The sequence below is a fragment of the Mesoplodon bidens genome, assembly GCF_964165515.1.
Source record: "Mesoplodon bidens genome assembly, chromosome: 4".
Taxonomy (NCBI): Eukaryota; Metazoa; Chordata; class Mammalia; order Artiodactyla; family Ziphiidae; genus Mesoplodon; species Mesoplodon bidens.
In genome coordinates, this window is record NC_138160.1 from 127,041,844 (window position 1) to 127,062,585 (window position 20,742).

The 20,742-nt window shown below is 40.1% G+C and overlaps 1 protein-coding gene and 1 long non-coding RNA gene across 8 annotated transcripts in view; one reads left to right on the forward strand and one right to left on the reverse strand.

The window, feature by feature from the left end:
• LOC308615312 overlaps nt 1–16,104 on the reverse strand; it is a 168,791-nt gene extending 152,687 nt beyond the window's left edge. Inside the window, exons 1-2 of the long non-coding RNA XR_014015504.1 lie at nt 15,984–16,104; nt 9,418–9,515 (exon numbers count right to left, since the gene is read on the reverse strand). This is a non-coding gene — a long non-coding RNA (uncharacterized lncRNA). The remainder of the gene's footprint in view (nt 1–9,417; nt 9,516–15,983) is intronic.
• Nucleotides 16,105–16,658: 554 nt separating this feature from the next.
• The window catches only part of FBXO38 (F-box protein 38), a 53,836-nt gene continuing 49,752 nt past the window's right edge, over nt 16,659–20,742 (forward strand). For 6 of the 7 annotated variants that reach the window (XM_081232489.1, XM_081232492.1, XM_081232493.1 and 3 more), the window contains exon 1: nt 16,659–16,746. The gene's annotated coding sequence lies outside the window, so the exon portion shown is untranslated. Of the gene's footprint in view, nt 16,747–16,881; nt 17,266–20,742 lie in introns of those variants that run through there. The other variant, XM_081232490.1, reaches the window with a different exon arrangement.

Genomic DNA, 20,742 nt, shown 5'->3' on the forward strand with positions numbered 1-20,742 from the left:
CCATAAGAATGGGCCTACTAAAATGCAAATCTGATTGAGACGCCACCCTCCTTAAAGCAGGACTCCTACTACCCTTAGGGTAAACTTTTTGCATATCCTCCTTGACCCAGCCTCTTTGTCCCTAAAAGGAGAACTCGCCTTCTCTCACTTTAGGTTCTAGCTAACTTAAACCATTTTGGGGTCCCTGCTATTCCCGTTTGTCTTTGTACTGTAATTCCCTCTAATTAAATTCTCCTTCTTTCTATACTTATATCCAATTTTAGAAGTCATTTTCATTCTTTAGGAACACACTAAAGAATCAACTCTTCAGGAAATCCTTTCCAAACAAACCATATGGGCTTAATCATTAAAAGATGAGATAAGAGACAAAAACAGTATTTCCCAAAGAGTGATTTGAGTACCTTCTTATAGTATTAGTGATGATTGTAGTTAATATGCCAATGAATATCTTTTACTGCAATAATTATAGCTTTTTAAAATGTGTGTTAGAAAAAATATAAGTACAACTTCAAATTCAAGATATCATGGATATTCATGCTTAGGACCAATCTGAGGTGACTAGTCAAGTTTAAAAAGGCAGCCAATTAAAGAAAAATGGCATTTGAATTCAGAAGGAATCATGAACCAAGTGACTGAAATCTGAGAAACATTACTGTAAATAATGGGAGCCACTGAAGTTTTGTACACAGGGCAGGTGGCTAAAAAACTGGATATATGGATAGACTGTGGTCTGAACCTATGGAGTAGGGAATTGTGGCAGCTCATTCCTAATCTGCTCATTACACAGTTCTCATGAACTTTCCAAGTCTCCCTGTTGCCTACAGACAAATTATTCTGTCACTCAAGTTCCTCTAAGACCAGCTTACTCCAACTCTGGTAATATTGAAGAAATCAGTATAAAATGGGGGAGATACTGGTAAAATCTGAAGCTGGTAGCTTCTTCCCTCACTATTCCAGCTTCCTAATCCCCAACTATAGCCAGTGACAGAGCGGGACCACACAGGATAGCCCAATCCAGGCACAAGAGTTAAATAAAGGAGGGTGGATTTTGATGAACTAAAATGACTCCTGAGGCACCTGGACAATGGTTATAGTCACTATTGCCACTTCCCAGAATAATCTACTTCCCTTCTAAGAAGTTACAGATACAAAATAGTCAAGGATTAGGGCTGAATAGCCTCAGCCGCCTTTCAGAGAGAAAATTCCAAAGACTCTGACTGCTGAATTTAAGAGTTTTCGTGTTTGAAGTCTAAAAGAAGACATATTTGACCATTATCTCCTCTCTGCACAAAACACCCGAGAACTTATATTAGAAGCCATTAAGAGATCATGCTGGGTAGAGAGTCTGACCTATGAGTTTTGTTTTAGGACATTCCGTGCCATCATTATCAAAAGAAGGCTATACAACGGAAACATATATGCTCCATAAGAGTCAGCCCATTATGTGCTTCTAATAATGTTACATATTCTAACTCCTGCGTGTACTGCTTTGCGAACATGTAAGTGAAAACTAAAATCCCCAAACAGAACCCTCTTTTGAGAATCGAATGTGTAGCTGACTGATAACACTTCTACATATTTTGGAAAATGTGTGTGAACTCCTTAAGATGTGACCCTCTAAACTGAAAACAGCGTCATTGGAGTTTCAGTTCTGCTGGTTGAATCCAAGGGGCGTGGGGCAACAGGGACTAAAAAAGTGAGATTTTGAGTCCCACCTCCAACTCTAGCAGAGAAGCCTCCCTCTATCAGTGTTGAACATTAGGTTTCAATATGAGGTTTTATGTGAAAAAGGTTTTGTTCCTAAAATGTTTGAAAATCATAGCTGTCAGACAAATCGCCCTTTTCAAGATAACAATTAAAGCAACAAGTCTCAGTACTTAGTCAGAAGATCTTGGGTTGAGTCCTGCCCTTGTGGTTAAGTGATACTGGGAAATGTCATAACTCCTCCAAACCCTGAGTTCTTATTTACAAATATGAGATTATATTTACTGCTTCACTTGCTAAATATGCTCTGACCACACTGACTCTTCTTTCCTAATATTTTCAAATGCACAAAGCTCTTTCCTGCTTCAGGACCTTTGGACAAACATAACAATGTTTTCCCTATGATTTTCATAGGGCTAGTTCTTCCTCTTCATTTAAGTTTCAGCCTATATATCTCTTCCTCACAGATGCCTTCCCTGAGCATCCTACCTAACACAGATTTATCTCTGACATTTTCCACATTAATATGCTTGTTTCCTTCATAATTCTTTTAACTCGCACTTTATTTTCTATTTCTTTTTAAAATTAATTAATTATTTACTTATTTTTGGCTGCTTCTTGGGTCTTCGTTGCTGCACACAGGCTTTCTCTAGTTGCAGCGAGCGGGGGCTACTCTCTGTTGTGGTGCGCGGGCTTCTCGTTGCAGTGGCTTCTCTTGTTGCGGAGCACGGGCTCAAGGCACGCAGGCTTCAGTAGCTGTGGTGCGTGAGCTTCAGTAGTTGTGGCTCACGGGCTCTAGAGCACAGGCTCAGTAGTTGTGGCGCATGGGCTTAGTTGCTCCGCAGCATGTGGGATCTTCCCGGACCAGGGCTCGAACCTGTGTCCCCTGCATTGGCAGGAGGATTCTTAACCACTGCGCCACCAAGAAAGTCCCCTTTTTTCTATTTCTTTATTTCCTAATTTTAAGCTCCATGAAGTCAGAAGGCAGGTTTTTGATTTATTCATAGTACTCAGCACAATGTCTAGTACCTCATAAGCACTGAAAGTACTTATTGAATGAATGAGTTCTTGGGGAGAATGAAAGTGATAATGGGTATAAAAAGCATTTTTAAACTTAATCTTTTATAAGTTATCTTTTTTTTAAGTTTTATCACTTGTTGTATGGACTCAATCTCTCAGAATTGAGAGTGTGGTTAAGAGTGAAGACTGATCCTTATTGACCTGAATTGGAATTTCAGCTCTTCTATTTAAACTATGATCTAGGACAGATAATTAACCTCAGTAATTACCTGAGAGGTTGGCTGTGAGAAGTGAAAAAGATAATGCATAAAGGGAGCCTAGCGTAATACCTATCACATAGGAGACCATCAATGTCCTTGTTATGTTGCTTCTAACTAGAAGACCAACTGTCCCAGTTTGCCTGAGACTGAGGGTTTTCCTGGGATGCAAAACTTTGAATGCTAAAACAGGACAGTCTCGGACAGACCGGAATAGCTGTCATCTTACCATCAACATGCTTTCATACCTAGCCCCTAGTTCTCCTTCCATATTTACCAAGTCTTTCCTTCACTCAGACCATAAAACCTGTATCATAGTCATCTTCAGCCAGTACTACAGTATCTTCCAGACAATCTCAAAACCTCACCTTATAGGCCTCCAAGGGAGTGCTCATGATAATTCCATGGAACACACTGACATTCCTTAGAGGGAAGAGAAACTGTACAGGTGACTGCTACCCCTTCTCCCAAATGTATTACTAGCTCTTCACTTCCATCCTTTCTTCAAACTTACTGTCTACCCACTTTCCTGGGATCCCAAGGTTTCAGGGAAATGAAAAGTAACTTCTCAGTGCTAAGAATTTATCCTTAGGGTTTTAGCTTAAAAGCAGGATGAATATTACTCTGTTGAAGTATATAATCCGGTTTTAGTATATTCACAGAGTTGTGAAACCATCAACACTATCTAACTTCAGAATAATTTTCATCAAAAATAAACCTGTATCCATTCTACCATCCCCCCAGTACCTGGGAATCACCAGTTTACTTTCTGCCTTTATGGATTTGCCTATTCTAGACAATCAATATAAATGGAATCATACAATATGTGGCTTTTTGTTTCCAACTTCTTTCCTTCAGCATAAGGTTATCAAGGTTCATCCACGTTGTACAATGTATCAGTTATTTATGCTTTTTTATGGCTGAGTAATATTCCATTGTATGGCTATACCACATTGTTTTTATCCATTTGTCCATTAATGGACATTGGGTTGTATATACTTTTTGGCTATTATAAATAATATTTCTGTGAATATTCATATACAAGGTTTTGTGTGGACATATCTTTTCATTCTCTTGGGTATATACCTAGGAGTGGAATTTCTGAGTCATATAGTAACTCTATGTCTAACATTTCACAGGATTGTCAAACTGTTATCCAAAGCAGTTGCAACATTTTACAATCTCACCAGCAATGTGTGAGAGTTCCAATTTCTCCCCAACCTCATCAACATCTGTTATTGTCCATCTTTTTTATGACAACCATCTTAGTCGATGTGAAGTGGCATCTCATGGTTATAATTTGAATTTCTCTAGAGAGAAATGATAGTTAATATATTTTCACGGACTGACTAGCCATCTGTATATCTTCTTTGGATAAATTTCTATCCAAACTCTTTGCTGACTTTTTAATCAGATTATTTGCCTTTTTATTGTTGAATTGTAAGAGTTCTTTATATATTTTGGATACAAGGAACTTGTATCTAATCAGATATAGATTTGCAAATATTTTCTCCCATTCTGTGGGTTGTCTTTTCATTTACTGATGGTGTCCTATGAAGCACAAAAGATTTTAATTTTGATGAAGTCCAATTTATCTATCTGTTGCTTGTGCTTTTATTGTCATATCTAAGAAACTGTTGCTTAACCCAAGGTCATAGAGATTTACTCCTGTGTTTTCTTCCAAGAGTTTTATAATTTTAACTCTTACACTTATCTCTTTGACCCATTTTGAGTTAATTTTTGAATATGGTATGAGGTAGAGGATCCAACTTCACTTTTGGTATGTGGATATCCAGTTGTCTCCACAACATTTGTTGAAGACTACTCTTTCCCACTGAAGCGTCTTAACATCATTGTTGAAAATCAATTGACCATAAATATAAGGGTTTATGTCTGGACTCTAAATTCTATTCCATTGGTCTATATGTCTTTCCTTATGCCAGTACCACACTGTCTTGATTTCTGTAGCTTTGCAGTAAGTTTTGAAATTAGGAAGGTGGATTCTTCAACTTTGTTCTTTCTCAAATTGTTTTGGCTATTGTGAGTGCTACAGAAAGTATTAAAGGTGTTGTCAAAGAATAATGTACAGATCTGTTTAGCATAATAGTTCTAAGAGTAACATACAAGGGAAAAGTAAGTATTCTAACAATAGATGATTGGTTTCAATAATTTATAGTATATCTGTAATTAATAGTTCCTAACAGTTAGAGAAGGAAATGTGTTACTGCTCATGGTAATGCTAAAAATGTAGATGCCCCAGTGACCTCTGAATTTACTGGCAGGAAATACAGTATTTTCCAAGGTTTTTATTTCCCAAATAGTTCTTAGCATCTCCAAAGACAGTAACAAGACTGAAGGGAAGTCCAGTTTTCTCAAATTAAATCTGCTCCTTTTCCCAGGATGGTACTGCCACTTAAACATCCTTGTCCATGCCTCTCCCTGATGTTTAGTACACCTATTTCGTGAGAATCTTCTTCTTGTCCCAGGCCAGTTGAGAAATCCATTCTGCTTCTCATGCCCAGCAGTTTCAGAGATTTCACACATAACAATTATTTGAGTTCCCGACTTTCACAGTATCTTCTTTAGCCTATAGTTTCTTTCTTTTCAGATTATGATGGCATTCCAAATGTGAGGCCAGGGAATGTACATAATAAGATGAGGGGGTCAAGCATACTTTTACACTGACAACACATGTGCCTCCATCCTTCAGGCTCCAGTTCAGGTTCTGTCTGATACTCTCTTTCTGCATCCTGAGGCAGTCAGAAAGTTGATCTGCTTGAGAACACCAAAACTCTCTGGCTGAACATTTTGCCTAAAGGCTCATCCTTTTTAAGCCATACATGATTTTTAAAAAGTCTAGACCTTACACATTAAGTTTTCTAAAAACCATCATGATACAATGTTAAGTTAAAAGAGAGAAAATGTAAGATTATAAAATGATGTATACAGTATGATCAGACTTTTGAAAATATATTACATATATACCAAAATATAAAATATTAAAGAGACTACATGATGGGGAGCTTTTGAAAACTTATAAATACACCTGACTTTAATTTAATGTTTATTATATGTCAGGCACTGTGCTTGATGCTACATAGGAATTATCTCATTCAATGTTCAAAACAATCCTATGAAGTAGGTATTGGTATTAACTCCCATTTTATAATTGAGGTTTGGAGATTTTAGGGACTTATTCAAGATCTCATAGCTCATGAGGGGAGAAACCAAGAAACAATTCCAGAAATCTAACACTCAGAGCCCTCAAGCTTAACTTCACATTATCTTGATTAGAATCTTATATTTGGCCAGAGTCTTAGAATTTTTTAAAACAATCTCTCATTATTTATCCATTTGTTTCATGAATCTTTAATAAACACCTAGTAAGTTCCAGGCACTGTGCTAGGTGCAGGTAAAGTGGAAAAAAAAAAGAATAAGATACTATTACTCTCAGGCTATTACTATAAGTAATACAGGTATATAATTAACAGCCTGCTAGAGTTTAGAAAGTATTTTCCTAAACAGGGCACCTATGAAACCCATACCAATACTGCATGGTAGGCAGGGATGGGATTATTCCCTTTTTACACATAATAAGAAAAGACTCCAAAGTTAATTGCTTTGCCCAAGTCAAATAGGAAGTATTTACAGAAGATGAACAATGTTTTTTATTTCCTATGTGGCTACTGTTACTTTTTTTTTAATGGACCACTTTTTCAAGAAAAATGCAATAACAAAAGTCCACTGACTATAATTTATCACAAAATGTCGTAATTGGCTTGCTGTTGTTATTACATTTCTGCTGAAGACAAATATTTTCACTTACGTTTTCCTCACTGCTGTATTTATCTTTTTCTTGACCATTATGCTCTTTGCCACCCCACAATATGAATCCTCCCTGTTTGTAGTTCATAGAGCACTTTCACTATAAGCCTCAAAGAGCCTATCTCAGTAGGTACCCAAATTGACCATAATTATGGTGATTTTACAAATAAGAAAATTCCGGTTCAGAAAAGTTAAAAGATTTTCCCATGGTTCTTCAGGGAGTCATTGTTTTCCCTTTCCCCTACTTCACATACAAGTTTATACATTTGGTAAAAGCTCTAATAATATTTCACCATGATTACAAAGTAGAGGGGTCTCCAGAGTGAAGGGAGTATTGAGGGGAGAGGCAAATCTTTGTAGTTCCGGGTTATTTGTAAGTTAAGAGTTTACAAATCAAGACCTGTGTTTGCTTAAAATCCCTATAATAGTACAGCCAGAGTAGAAGGAAGAAAGGTTGTATTTCATACAAATTGTCACTAAATATTTATATCAATTTCTCTTAGAGCTCTGCACCTCACTCTTACAATTCAACACAGTGGAAAATGTCAGAAGGCCAAAAAATCTTGAATGTGAAGTGATTTGCCTTTGTTCGTCATGAGTGAACCGATTTGAATCAAGCATCATCTTTCCTTCAAAAAGTGGAATTCATTATATTTTCTTATTTTTAAAAAATCAATAAATCTTATCCTATGGAAAGCTCCTCTTTAACTCAAGATATATTTAATGAGATGCACCAGAATTGTGTTTGTTTCTAGAAATACAGAGCTGAGTAGGAAGTGACCCCTGAGTTTAAGCAACTCACAGTCTGGTAAGCAAACTGGACAATTCATTCGTTTATTCAGTAAATATTCTTTAAGGACTTAAGAAACTGAGAGACTTGGCTAGATTCTGAGTCCTCAATGGTAATCAAAATAAGTCTGTACCCTTGTGCAGTTTACAATCCAGTGAGGGAGCAAGAAAACGTGATTAAAAAATATAATAAAATATGAGAAAGAGAAAAGCAACCCATGACATCCAGGAGCTGACCGTGGCATTGCTATAGTTTGGCCTTCTACTCACAGCTAGGCCTTGATGTTCTCCTGTTTAACATAAGCAATTTCACAAAACATGAACATCCAACAAAGCTGCTCTGCAACCATGATGAATCAAGACAAAGACAATATTACTCCATAATTACGACTGAACACAGGCAAAACATAATCATTATCCAAACAACCAAACATCCCCTATCTAGGCTAATATGAGTGACTGTTGCTTCTTTACCAATTACAACTTTAGCCTGTGGCTATTCTTCCCACCTTCTATATAAGACTTTTTAAGATACCAAATCATAGAATTACTCTCACTTCCTAAAAGCATCCAATCCAGGGCAAAGCCAGTCTTCCTTAAAATTTCCTTAAATCAACCTAATAATCCCAAATCCTACAGTAAATCCTTCCTAGTATCCTTTTACTGAGATACCCTATGGCTTCCATGCGTGTTCTCCCTCGTGGTGATGAATAATAAACCCAATTTGTCCAACTAAAGTGCTCCTCGTGGTCTTTGACAAATGCAAAACTTGAAAGTGGCAACAATACCATGCCTGTTGTTCAAACCCTCTTTTTGCACTTCTCTCTGCAGGCGCATTGACAGGAGTATAAAGAATATGAAAATAGGTGATACTTGAACTCTTAAATTAAGGGGTAGGGAATAGTTTATTCATTTATTTATTCATTCATTGGCTTATATGCTAACTTGTTCCAAAAATAATTTAATGTGGGTGATAATATTCAGTGGATTCAGAGGTACAAAGTAGGGGGCAGCTCCCTGAGAACTGTCATATAAAGACAACACTCCTGACCTAAGGAAACACCTAAAGACAATGGAACGCTAAGGTGGAATGGGGGTACCCCAAATAACACTGATGTTTAATGGGATACCCCTTCCCTAACAGCTGAGGCTCCCTCTACCCTTTCCCCAACCAGGGATGACATATTAATCACCTGCTGTCAGGTTCTGCCTGACTTCCTGTCCTTATAAGCATCTTCTTCCCTTTACTAGAGACTCTTCATTCCCATCTCCATTTTCAATTCCTATCCACTACTGGTAACAAGTCTGTTCTCAGGTTCTAAAAGAAAAATCCTCACTTTTTCCTGTTAGTCTTGAAGAACTTAAGAAGATCTAGATCAATTCTCAGGTGAGTCCAAGTCAAGTCACTCTTAGACAAATCTAACGATTTTCAAGTAGAGCGGTACTGTTCTCGTAAGAGGCATTTAAAAATATGTTGGGATTTGATTTTTGCTTGTCACAGTGACTGGAGTGGTACTACTAGCATTCAGTGGATGAAGGCCCTGCAATGCACTGGACAGTCCCACATAGTAAAGAAGGGACTCATCCAAAATGCCAATAGTACTCCTACTGAGAAACATCTTACCCATAGATGGAAAGCATCTATCACATCCAACCCTCCTGCTTCTCCCCATGCCCACACCAGATATCAATAAACAATGTCAGTATACTCCACTGAGCTGAATATGGTTTCAAAAATCTTTCTCAACATAGCAATCCAAGCATGCTGTGTCTATCAGATTTGGCATGGATGACAAAATCTATCTGCCATTCCTGCCCTTACCTTTTTCTGTTCACGACTAAGGAAGCTTCATTGTTCTTGAGATGAAGTTTTCACCTGGTACCCTGGTCCTATTCCATTTCCTTGCCTTGGTCATCTGACTGTAACAGAGAAGAAAAAACTTGAAATGTACATGATAGCCCATTCTCAAGGCTCTGCCTTCCAAGCTTGACCTTTACAGGTATAAGAGTTTTCATTTGTATAGAAATAAAAAGTTGCAGAACAGAGAATAACATTGGCTGGTTAGAAGTTTACAGGAACATTGTGACCTGACCTATGTGGACAGATGGAAGCACAAAGGATTCTGGCACCAAGAAGTTTGCAACAACCAGTCACACTCCCTCCTCTTTTCGTATAAAAGAAGCCTGAATTCTAACTTGGGTAAGATGGTTCTTTGGGACACTAGTCCACCATCTTCTAGGTCTCCTGGCTTCCCAAATAAAGTTGCTATTCCTTGCCCCAACACCTCATCTCTTGATTTTTTGGCCTGTCATGCAGTGAGCAGTATGAGCTTGGACTTGGTAACATGACTGATCTCCCAGGTCTTCTAAGACAAGGGCCCTATCCGCAATGTGACCTCTGTGGCTGGGACCTGCACTGTCCCAACAGGTCTAACAACAAATGCCTGCCTGCCAGCATCACCTCTCTCAAGGCTTGCTCCTGGTACAGTGAGTGAGCTACACCCTCTAGTGGGGAAACTACATGTAGCATATTGAACTTCTTTGGAAGAATAACACCCCAAAGAAAATCCAACTCAGTGACTGAATTTTTTAAAAGGGGGGTGGGGGGATGTGAAGCGAAGTAGGGGAGGCAGGGAGGATTTCCATGGTATCTGTATTTGAAAAGTCCAGAGGAATCTCTAAATTCAGGCATGGCTAGATACGGAGTCTCAAAAAATGTTGCCAGAATCTTTCTCTCTCCATGTTTTGGATCCATCCATGCTCTCCTCGAGGTTGTCTTCATTCTCAGGCTTTGACCACCCCATCCCGTTCCCATCGCAGTGGTAGACACTGGCAGTTCTAGAGTTACAACTTCAGTAGAAGAGAACTTTCCTTTCTCAAAACAAAAGATTTGATGCTTATTAGACTAGTTGGGATAAGACTGCTGAATCAGTCTTTAGTGCTACAAGCATGCTTAACTATTACTGAAATTGAAATGGACTGATTTACAAGGCATTGCAGGAGCCAGGGGTGAGGCAGCCCTGCTACGTGGACTAGAAGAGGATAAAGAACTGTTCCCCAAAGGAATATTGAGGCACTATTGCCAGGAGAAATGAAAGAAGTCAAGCAAAAACAACATGCATTGACACTACCCTTTCTGGATGCCATTTTTCCCTCCTCTGAATCTGAGGTTGTCCTCAGGCCTGCCCAGAGCTCAATCCCCTGCTATTTTTCTGCCTTTACCACACTTAACTATTTAACCTATTTGTATCATAATAAGTTATGGTACTCCCAGGAGCTGAAACACTTTACTATCTTGGTAGAAGGCAAGGAAATGTCACCCAGAAGCTAAAGCTTCTGGAAAATACACTTTCGTACCCATACAAAATCATTTAACATCCTGGCCCAAAAACCATGGGCAGTCTGGTGTCCTCCCAAATTCAGAGGACCCCAGGGCATTTATGTTCTCATGGTTACTTCTTGCTCCGTATGCCTAATTGTGCAGAGCTCTCCATCAGCCCCTCATTTCACCTTTTAATACTGACACCTCATTCTCCACCACTTTGGTGCAGGTTAGACTCTCCCCATCTTCCTTCACTCCTCAAGCACTTTCAAGGCTATTCAGGGTAACAAACGTTTTCTGAACGTTTGGGATAATAGAGGAGATTAATGGCTAACACAGCATAGGAAATATATTAGGACTATTCTGGTTAAGAGTGATGAAATCTAACTGAAACTTAGGTCAAACAAGAATTGTGTGGGTTCATGCAATTAGGAGGATCCACGGTGGGTCTTAATTCAAGCACCGAAGTATCCCCAGTCTTAAGCAATGCCAGGAGTCTTACTCTCCACCTCTGCCCTCTGCTAGTCTATGAATTTCATTACATGCTGGTTTCATCATCTCCCATAGACTCCATCTACATGACGATATAATGGCTGCTACCACCCCAGGAAGGTGTTCTCATAGTTCAAGAGCCAAAAGGAAAAGGGTTGGGGGTGGGAAGAAGGGAAATCATGGGGCTTAGCCACCCCCCCATCAATATGCAACTGCAATCCCCCAGTACAGGGAATTGAATTTTTTTAAGTAAGTGTCTTATAACCTCCAAAAGATTAAACATAAGCACAGAAATGAGGAATAAATCACATCTATATTGTAGTTTGGGTTAAGAAACAGTCTACAAATAATTGTAATTTAAAATATTTATATTTTAAGAAAATGTAGCATAGTAAAGAATATGATGGATGAATCTTATGATTCCAACTTGAAATTTTTAATTATTGATTTAAATTTAGAATTTTGAGAATAAAAATTTTATTAAGACTGTAAATGTTATTGGCATTTTGAAAAGTTGTCATTTGCCATATTTATGTTTAATTGAATAGAGTTGTAACATTTACTTGTGAAGGTATTTTGTTAAACAACTGAAGTGCTGAAAAGCAAAAACTGAGTGTATTTATCCTTTCCTCGATCCCTTCATTCAACTAAACTTAACTGTGTGCCCACCCCCCCGTTTATGTTTGAGAAACTGTTTCACCTGGATGTTTATTTGATTGTCTCCCTTTACCAAACTGCAGGTAGAAACATATCCACTTATCATAATTGTTCCCTTGCACCTAGTCCAATGCCTCGCCCCAAAAATATTTGTTGAATGAATTAATGAACCATGTCAGGCTCAAAACGCAACAAGCTTTTGAAAACTACAACTGCTTTCTACCTGCTACTTTTGGAATTTAAGGAAGATCAGTTTCCATCTCAGCATTGGGCTCACCTAGCAGGGCCCAGTTCACCAGCACTTTCCATTTCTTTCCTTGTAACAGCTGGATGAGGTTGATTCACCTTCTACTTTTAGCGGGGGCAACTTGCTCATTTAGGCAAGGTCAGGAGAGTCACAGGGTGTATGAGGGGAAACAGTGAGTCCTGTGTGCACATAGGACATGATGTTTGTGAAGCAAAATGAGATTGAAATGGTAGGCTGCAACCAATGAATACTGGGCCTTGGAAGTCTGATTAACAAGTTAAAAAGGTATACTTCAAGGTTTAATGTTGAAGAAAAAATGAGCCATTGACACATTACCCAGTGTGCTTTAGGAAGATTAATCAGATTGTTAGTTGGAGGAAAAATTACAAGATTGCACAGGAGGCATATGGGTTTTGAAGCAAGACAGGGAAAATTTCACAATGATTCTCTTTACTTACTGGCTGTGTGAGCTTTAGCAAAATAATTAACCTCTCTGAACCTGAGTTACATTACCTGTAAGATGGGGCAAGCAATACTTACAGAGTTTATAGGGATTAAATATAATCATGTATTTAAAAGGGTTGGTAGAGAGACACTGTGATTAAAAAAATACAAAACAAAACAATAAGAATTTGCAAGAGAGACACTAGAGCCAGGATGATGATACAGAGACACAATTAAGAAGTAGTGACAGAGAAGCTCATGGGGGAAGGAAAAATGAGCTGAACAGGGTGTTTGTAATTACTATTTCAAGTGTAGCTGCATAGAGCCTGGACTCACTCAGTGTCTTCTGTGCTGCTTGGGCATTCTGACATTCCACTGTGCCAGGATTTCCCAGATTTCACTTAAGTGTTCTTGTAGATGATGTCTCCCAGATTGCCTAGGAGCAGAGACTGTTTCCTAGTCATCTCTGCAGCCCTGTCTAACATATTCCCAGGTCCCATGTAGTCTCTTAGTAAACGTTGGCTGATGGTAAATAGCTCTTGGCATTTCAAACAACTTTTTTTCTAAAAATATAATAACTTATTTACTCTCACACCTCTAGAGATCAGGCTAAAAGATCAGCACTAGATGCAGTGACAGGGAAAACACAGTAAGCCTATTTATTTATTTGTTATTTTTTTCTGCCGCACCACGCAGCACACGGGATCTTAGTTCTCCGACCAGGGATGGAACCCGTGCCCCCTGCAGTGGAAGCACAGAGTCTTAACCATTCAACCTCCAGGGAAGTACCAAGGCTAATTATTTAAAAGAAAGCTTTTTGAGTTTCTGAAGTTTCATTCTAAATCTTTTCACTTTCTCGTGACATAACCTTGATCTTGAACAGTATGGTCCAAATTAAAAATGATAAACAAGGGCCTTGTTCCTTTATGCTCACTCCGACCTCATGTTTATAAAAGCCTCCTAAGCAGCTTTTTCTTTTCTTTTTTCCTTTTGTGTGTGTGCGTGTGTGAGCGTGCCTAATCTACCACCTTGTGTTTGGTTTTGAAACTTCGATTCCCTGTGCACATACCTACGTACAACATCCTTTTACAGCATTTCCTTATGTAACTTGGGAAAATTTATGATGCTTTTGAAAGTGAACTTCATGCTAAGAATATCACATGCTAAGTATTCAGCCCTTGCAACTTCAAACACTGCTGAGAAGAAGGAAGAAAAACAGGCTTCTGAAGAGTCAAACAGTAACAGCTAACCTTTGTGGACTATTTGCTGTGTGCCGGGCACTCTTTAAGTGGATTACAAATATTACCTCACAAAACACAAATGAGAGAAAGGTGACAGAGAAATTGGCATCCTTGCACTGTTGGTGAGATTGTAAAATGGTGCAACTGCTACGGAAGAATTAAAAATTACCATATGATCTAGCAATCCCACTTTGGGGTATATATCCAGAAGAATGTAAAGGTGGATCTAGAAGAGATATCTGCACACTAATATTACCTGAAGCATTATTCACAAATGTCTATTCACAACAGACGTTTGGGAAGCAACCCAAATGTCCACTGATGGATGAACGAACAAACAAAATATAATACACGCATACAATGCAATATTATTCAGCCTTAAAAAGAAAAGCCTGACACATGCTACAGCATGGATGAACCTTAAAAACATTATGCTAAGTGAAAAAAGCCAAACAAACAGGGACAAATATTGTACGAGTCCACTTATATGAGGTACAGGGAGTAGAACGGTGGTTGCCAGGCGCTGTGGTGGGCAGGTGGGGGTTGTTACTTAGCAGGCATAGAGTTTCAATTAGGGAAGATGAAAAAATTCTGGAGGTGGATGGCAGGGCGGTTGCACAACAATGTAAACATTCTTAATGCCAATGAGGTACTTAATGCCACTGTGCACATAAAATTGGTTAAAATGGTAAACTGTGTTATGTGTATTTTACCACAATTAAAAAGAAATCATGTAAAGAATCATGCATGTACAGACTCAAGACTGTAGTGGTGGGGCTGCCAGCCTTCCTTTTTGATGCATGTGCTAATAAAATCTACATACATCCCTCCAAGAACAAACAGTTAAAAACAAACAAATGAGATAGCGTGGTAAATTAAAGATGGCCATAAATTCTTTGCTACTCGTTCAATTAAGAGGAGGAATCTTCCTTATCTCCCCTTGAATCTGGGGAGATTCCTTGATCAACAAAATGTGACAGAAGTAACTTCTACTCCCAAGGCTAGATCATATGAAGTCTTGTCCTTAAGCTTCCTCCTGTACGGCTTGGAACAGCTCACTTTCTGCTCTATTTCCAAGTGTTCCCTATCAGAACTCAGAGATTTTCCCTGAGAGATCCAAACCACAGGGAGAAGACCATATGTAGGCACTCTGGTGGATAGTTCTAGCTGAGTCCCTAGAGGGCTTACAGCTTAAATTGCCTACAATATAACTTCCATTGGAGCCCAAAGTTAACTAAAGTCTCAGCTGACATCGAACTTCGAATGCATGAAACCCCAATCTAGAACTGCCCAGCTGAGCCCAATCAACTCACAGAATCCTAACAAAGTATTTGTGTTAGCCACTAAATTCTGCAGTGGTTTGCTATGCAGGTACCGCAATGATGTCCATTTTTACCTAACAAACCCAAGGCTTAGAGCTGACATCTCAAGGTCACAGAGGGAGTACTCTACGGTTGGTTGAACCTGCAGATGTGGACTGCAATACGGAGGGCCTACTGTAAAGTTATAAGTGAATTTTTGGCCCCTAATCCCAGAGATATGCAAGGGTTACCTGTACTTAGGGGTTAAGAACCCGGGATTTGGAGGGTAAAAATCTGGGTTTCTGTCTAGCTGTGTGACACTGAGAAATTACCTATGTAGACATCGAATGCTGCCTGCCATTTCAGTAAACAAAGAATGGTGTGGCCGTCAAGCCATCAATCACTGCAGCTGTCCCTGAAGGTGCACCCTAAGGGGATTCAGGATGGAGAAAAACAGGATTACAGACCCGAGACACTTATGGTACATATCAAAGGAATGATTTCAATAAACCCAGATTCTCACATCTTCTCATACATAAAAAGGAGCTAAAGTCACTAACTTGACATGTCTGTTTTTTCTTTAATCAGCAGTAATATTTTCATGTTCGACTACCTGTTTTTGTTTTGCGTTTTGTTTTTGTTTTCTTTTGCAAAATCTCCTACATATCTTGGTTCCTCCCTTACCTCTTCAGAACAGTCCCTCGGAGATATCTGAGAGGCTGTCTCCCGGGCTCAAGTCCTCAGCAAGTGCGCTGAATAAAACATAATTCTCAACTTCCAGGTTGTGCATTTTTTTTCAGTCCATATCCTCTCTGAAGATAATTTTTATAAGAAAAAAAAAAGGGTTAAATTGACTCCTGCCCATACGTCACGGTGTCAGGGAGTTTTCAATGAGACAATGACGTGAAAACCCCTTGGAAACTATAAAATATTGTAAATTACGTGTAGAGACAATGCCCCAAAAGTAGGGAAGGGCTGATATAACATTGACATCTTTAACTGCCCCCCCCCCGAAGAAAAGGATTTTCTGTTTTCAGGTGAACGAATTCTGGAAATATCTCTACTGGAACCTAGCTCGCTACTTTACAATAGAGAAACGCCAAGACCCAAAGCTCACCCAAAGGCAACAAAAAGCAAACCACAGAATCACGAGCATTTATCCGGCGTCCGACGCTAGACGCTTTGGGCGTGGCGCCGCTGTCACGTGAATGAAGGACGCGCCCCCAGCCCGCTCCCAAACGCCACGCTTAACATGGCTGCCGGGCCTGGACGCCCGCGCCCCACACCCAGCATGGGCATGGGGAGCGGGCCTAGACCGGGATACCAACACTCCGGAAGTGCCCGAGGGGCGGCGGAAGCGGAAGCGCCCTGGCGGTGGGGGCCGCGGGAAGTGTCTGTTGCGTTTCTCCCTCCCTCCACCACTACAACAAACGGAGGGCTGGCGTAGGTGAGGCGGCGGCCGGGTGGTCCGGGGGCGGGCGGCGGACTGCAGAGCCCGGGGTGCGTGCGGCGGGTGGAGGCGGCTGGATGGGGCTCTGCGGCCCCCGACCGCTCGGGCTCTTGGTCTTCGGCCCCTTTCGGGCCTAGAGCTCCCCGAAGAGCCGGGATTGGGTTTGTGGTTCTTGGCCTTCTAGGCCCTGGTGTCAGGGTTTGCCACCTTGCCTGTATCTGGTCCAAGATCCCAGGATACGGAACCCTCTCTGAGTCTTGATTTTCTCAACAAAATGGGGACTTTTGGCCTGGCCAACTTCTGGGACCCCATCCCACTCTGGGTGTCAGAAGTTCCACGTTTTTAACGTTAAGTCAGTGTTTAAGCCGGTGAGTTAAGGCCTGTAGTCAGCTTACTGAGGAGATGTTCTGAGCAGGACGCAGTGAATACATCTTTGAGAGGCGGCCAGCTAAGGGATCGGGAGCCCGGAGTTCTAGACTTACCTCGTCCACCGACTCACTCTCTGACCTTGCCCAGGTCCGTTACCCTCTCTGTGGCACGGTTTATGTGTCTGTAAAACGAAGGTGTTGGATGCTTCTGATCCGCCTCCTAGCTCTAAAATCAGGTTCTCAACTCCCTTTCAAGGAGTCTTACCTTAGAGACAGGCCAGAAAAGCATCTCTTCCCTGCATTTTGTGTAGCCAGGAGATGACTTATCAGAGGTGTCTACCATGTTTCTTTCCAGACGCCAAATCGGCCAAGGGCATCTGGCACTTCATAAGGTTCCTATGTTTCCTGTGTAGTGGAAAGCTCTGTCCTGAAGACTTTGTTTTAGAAACCTATACCAGCAGTGTAAAACACGCAAATGTGAAACATAGGAAACCTTTGTTTTTTATCTTAAAACTGATAATAAATTGCTGGTTTACCTTCCTTTTTCTGGACTGGAGATTTCTCATCTGACAAACGAATAAGTTAGATTAGGTCACAGGTTCTTAATCCCCTTTCCCATAGTCTGCACGAATGAAGAATAAAATAATGGGTCCATAAAGCCATGATTTTCTGGGGGAGGGAAGAGGTGAGGTGTGGAGAGTACATATTATGTAGCCATATAGATTGAAAAATCTGTGCTTGTAATTTTAAACTTTTTTTGACAATTACTGGTCTAGGTTATCACTAAGGCTCTTTCTCTTTAAAATTTGTGATGCTGTGATTCTTCTGTCCTCTTTGGGTAAAGAATATAGACTTTTGTGTGTTTGTTTAAATGACTGTGTGCCTGGAAGTACACACTTTAGTTAAAAAAAGATACACAATAGGAGAAGAAGGAAAAGTTAGATTACAGTAAGGAAAAGTGACATAGTGAAATAAAATTGGACTTGAACTAGAGTTAAAGACATGGATCCTTGTTTCAGCACTGGTATTGATACTTTCTGGGTTTGTGACTGGGCAAGGCAGCTTACCTCTCTGGTTCTTACTTTCCTTATCTTGGAAAATGAAAGATTGGACTGGATGACTCCTGGACATTTTCAGTACTATAATTCTGTTTTCTTATTTGTTTTTTATCTGAGCAGCTTGGTGGTTGTGGTGCGGCATTTCTTTAGGCAAGAGAGGCTGTTCTAGGAAGTAGACATAGAAGATCTATGATGAGGAATGGTGTCAAATTGACATGCAATATTACATTGATATGAGCAAGCTGAAGCCAATAGAAACTAAAGAAGGGTGTTAGAAACCTGAAGGGCAGGGGAGCCCTTGACCAGATAGGATGATTGAAGACATTGGGAAGTTTTAAATGGGAGAGAGATATTTTTGGTGAGGTTAATGAAAGGGAATTTGTTATAGTAATTGAAGTGGCTAAGTTGTCAGAAACCGTTGGTAGAATCTGTCTCCACTGTGAGACTGTAAGCTTCATGGGAGGAAAGACTTTGTCACCACCTAGCACCTAATAGGCAATAAAAAAATAGTCAAGTGAGGGGTTGGTTGGATGGACTGATGACTAGACAGAAAATAACAATTCTCTGGAGAAACTCCTTTTTTAAAAATTGCTGTTAATTAGATACAGAATGGGGAAATTGATTCAGCATTGTGAAAGTTTCATAAAAGAAGAGGTCCCTAAGTTTTCTCGTTAGTTGTAAGGTAAGTCGGTTTATCGCTGCCCTATAAAGTATGTTAGTAAGAGGCAAACACGTACCTTGGAGGGTCCAGTGTGATCTGAGTAAGAGAGTAATTAGTAGAGTAAGACAGGGATGAAAGAGGATGTTGACAAGATGGAACAGGTATAAGGAGATTTCTAAGTTATGCATTTAGGGAGTAAAAGAGTAGGTTTATATAGGACTTTTATAGGTATCAACGATTGTCAGAATTGTGTACAATACATGTTAAAACCTCTATAATGAAAGTAGAGAATAAAAAGGAAAATGATTTTTGCAAGCAAGGAAATGTTGGTTCTCCTCAACAAGAGGTAGAAGTAGCCTGGAGGGTTAAGGTTTAAAAGATAGGGATAAATCTGGGAGCAACCAGAATGAATTAACTTAGTAGAGGATAGTGTAGTCTAGTTTGGGATAGGAGGAGATTTGAACTGGCAGGTTGCAAGGAGAGGAGCACACCTACGTGTTAATGAGAAGGACCTTCCTTACCTTGTTGAGTTTCTCAATTTTAAAGAATGCTCAGAAACAATTCAGGCTTACTACTTAGAACATACGTGGGCCACTAGGACAAAAGTGATGCTTCCTTTGGCTAAGGTCTGCTAAACAGCCAGCCACAGGATGACTGTAGGAGATCCAGGGCTGCTGTAGGCAGCCTACAGCTGTGTGTGAGCCAAATTAGAGGGACCACAAGCTCTAATTTGTGAAGGAGGGTGTGGTCAGCAGCAGTTCTATCAGAGCATCGAGAAGTGCATTTCTAAGCACTGGGGCATAGCTCTGGAATGTAGGCAGCCAGCCGAGGTGCAAAGGATTGACTTGATGACAGGTTGTATAGTGTAGGCTGAGAAATCTGAATCCCAGCCTGAACTCTGACACTTAATATATGCCCTTGGCAAGTGACTTATACCCTCTGGTTCTGTTTGTCCATCTAAAAATTGAGGGACCAGCCTTGGATAGGGTCCTCTGGATGAGCTTCCATGTCTCTGTGAAGCCCCTGAAATTATATGAGTCTGGGTGTGTTTTGTTTGTGTCTTGGGGGGATGTACAACTTTCATCATAGCCTCAGATGGGTTTGTGACCCACAAAAGATTAAGAACTGTGTGACTCTTTAAGTCTGTGAAGGACTCTTCACCTTTTAACTTTCTGGGATTCAAAATGATATTTCTTTGAGGTTTAGAATTTCAGCCTCCAGGACTTGCTAACCCTAAAAAATAACACCTAGTGCTGCAAAATATAGTCTCTGCATACTTATACCCACTTGTTATTTATACTCACCTCTCCCTTACCCTCCATAACTCCTCTGCTAGGCCCGTTCCTATGTGTCACCTTTATCTACTGTTGATAACTGGAATTTCCCTCTTTTCCTCTTTCTACTTGTTGCTGCTTTGGACCTTCTCTACCTTATTGAGTTTTTCAAGTGGTGAGTGGTGATATTTTGGAGATAGGGGTAGGAAGAAACCAAGACATAGAAGACTAGTCATGGCAGTTTTCTATTCTCACCTGCTTTTATCCCTCATCCCACTAAAAGACAAGCAACTGAGAGAGAGCATGCACATATAAGAGAGACTCCGTCATCACTAGGTCTCTGTCTTTCATGGTGTTTTCTTTTCAAACAGGGATACCAGGCCTCTGTACTCAGTGCCTGGGATGAAATGCTCTCAGCCTAGTCCAGTCATGTATTTCACTTAAGTGATGATGAAGCCAGCTTTAGTTGAAACAGTTGTGTGGGTTTTTTTTGTTGGTGTTTGTTTTTTTAAGTAGAGTTTGAATGGTGGTGAGGGAAAATAATTGAGTCCTTGAATGAGCCTTTTATCTCCTTAATATTGCCAGGGGCACCTACTTGGACTGGAGAGGACTGAGGAATTTCCCCCAGCTAT